Source organism: Henckelia pumila, chromosome 1 (assembly GCF_033568475.1).
Source record: "Henckelia pumila isolate YLH828 chromosome 1, ASM3356847v2, whole genome shotgun sequence".
NCBI lineage: Eukaryota > Viridiplantae > Streptophyta > Magnoliopsida > Lamiales > Gesneriaceae > Henckelia > Henckelia pumila.
The window spans coordinates 122,099,261-122,101,973 of NC_133120.1; the positions used below are offsets into that span (position 1 = coordinate 122,099,261).

At 25.4% G+C, this 2,713-nt stretch overlaps 1 long non-coding RNA gene across 1 annotated transcript; it reads right to left on the reverse strand.

The window, feature by feature from the left end:
• Positions 1 to 1,242: 1,242 nt before the first annotated feature.
• Positions 1,243 to 1,828, reverse strand: LOC140876463 (uncharacterized). The gene is made up of 2 exons (XR_012148798.1): positions 1,686 to 1,828; positions 1,243 to 1,478 (listed from the first exon to the last, which is right to left on the reverse strand). It is a non-coding gene; the product is annotated as an uncharacterized lncRNA (long non-coding RNA).
• Between the last annotated feature and the right edge of the window lie 885 nt (positions 1,829 to 2,713).

Below are 2,713 nucleotides of genomic sequence, written 5' to 3' on the forward strand. Positions count from 1 at the left end.
TTTTATTTAAATTTTTTTTTATCTACATTTTACTACCTCCAAATATATATATATATATATATATATATATATATATTTGGAGGTGGTAAAATGTAGATAAAAAAAAATTTAAATAAAATGACAAAGTATGGAATATTAAAAAAAATCTAAAATATATATATATATATATATATATATATATATATATATATATATATATATAATGAATTGCATCCATTTATGGAATGTGCTTATATTGTACACCTTTGTGTATTAATTATATTTGTTTTTCCTCTTGTATCATAAATATTGAAATTACATTTTTCGTTCCTGTTGAAAGTTCACACTTTTTATTTCACTAACTAATTTGCATATTTTAAATTTTAGTTAGTATATTTTAAATTTGTTTTATCCAAATGTTGACGTGGTATGAAAAATTACTAATGTATCAAATATTACTTCAGCACTTCCGACAAATTGAAAATTGTGTGCAAATTAAGGCCGCGTTTACTTGATAGATGAGATTGTAAAAGGATATATGTGATTATTAGTATAATTTGATAGGATATGAAGTGGTTATGGAAAAATAATAATATGTTTAGTTTGATGGATTAATTTGGGATTGATTTTTTTTTTCTCTTTTCACCCTGTACAAATTTATAATTTCTTCTAAAATTTAAAATTAAGAATCATTTCTAAATCCCATTATTAACGGGCTTAAGGATTTATAATGATTTTCAATTTTGCAACTAAATATAAGATTAGTCGATATTAATAATGTTATCCTTCGTTTATTAAAGATAAGTCAACATAATGTAAGTATAATGACATGATGACGCGGTGGTATCGTAATCAACACACGTTCCTACTTTGTTTCTCAAGAATTGTATTATAAAATTGTTTATTATGATATGTACTAATTATTTATGCGTGCTTAATTCCACTGTACAATTTTTTTAGAACCACCTTTTCACTACAAAAAATTTCAAATAACGACAAATTCACAATTCCTTCGTTACCTTAATTACATAAAATACATTATTGTCGTAAAAAAAATATTAACCACAAATTTTCATTATCTGACGTTAAATTAATGTGACGAATCTTATATTTTATGTCGCTTATCGCAATTTTTCTTGCAATGTTTTCTTCGGATTTAACTAGTATGATGTTTCTCGTAGTTTGACAAACAAAACCGGTTTTAATCTTTGTATGCCGTGTATCCAAATTGATGAGACTAAACGAAAAAGGAAGTATTAGACATAAATAAAAGTCGCTTCTCATTATTCATCAAACAAGTCCATATTTTTGACACAGTTCAATTTATTTATTTATTTGGGATGAAGAACCATTGAAAGTGTGCTTGAATTACGGGGAACCATTTTCAGACTCAACAGCAATCGGAGTGTAAGGATAAGCGCAACATTTGCCGCAACATTTGCCCGGCGGTGGAGGCTCACAGCACACACACTGTACACAAATTGGCCCTGTCAGCTTCTCTGCAAATACAATAATAAAATATATATATATATATTACATCCCAAATATTTAACATATTTATAATATAGCAATGAAATCAATTATATAACTCGTACAGGTATATATATATCACAACACGAACTTGAGGAACATACTAAAAAATTTAAATTTCGATAAAATGGACGACTCTAGTTACAAGATGGAATAATGCATGTATATGTACGTACCCTCAACAAGATTAATTCGAGATGCATCACAACTGGGCATAACAACAAAGGCAGCAAGAAATAATATTGTGACAACAGCGAATATGGAAGTTTTACATGCCATGGTTGATAATAATTCTATATGTTTCTGATAATACAATATAGTTGCCCAAATTAGAGTTGTATTTATAGGGGAAAAAAATTGTTCTTCAATTCACCCTTAAGGTACCTAACTTTGAACTTTGAAGTTTGAAAATCGAAGCATTGAATTCATTTCGTACGTCCAAGATTTTAAAGTAAAGTGGAAATAATATTTGAAGAAAAGGTGCAGTTTTGTAATAGAGTTATTGGTTCTTAAATATTTATATATGTTCGATTTTTTGTTAAATATAATGGGGAAAATATAAAATTGATTTGAACTAAGAAAAATATATAAATTTTATACAATTAAAATATATTAATCAATAATTTCCCTATACATCTACTTCCCAATAATATCTTCGTATACGATGTGAACGTAGACTTAATTTGTACATGACTTTTTGTTCTCGCATTAACAACTGTTCACTTTTTTTGACTATATATATAAATTGCGTATCCATTTTTTATTCAAATTTGAAAATCTTATTATAATCTTTCCCTATATATAAAGAATCTCCCCCTTAGACATCATCTTTTAAATTGCCAAAATTGCCCTTATGTAATATAAATATTACAATTTTATTTTTATTTGTTTTTTTTTTGAAATTTTGATATTTCAAATTTTCATATTTTTCTGAACTAAATATTGTAGATAAGATAAATTGATAAAAAAAATTTAAATTTATTTTTATATTATTTTATAAATTTTAAAAAATAAATTTAAATATTATTGAAAAAATAATATTTATATATAACATACAATATTAAATATATTGTATGATTTTATACACACACAACGCGTGTGCGATTATGCTAGTAATCTTATAATTCTTTGACTGGACTCTCTTTGGGAAAAAACAACTAACCTTTAATCCGAATTTGATCACTTATTATACTGAAAAATAAAG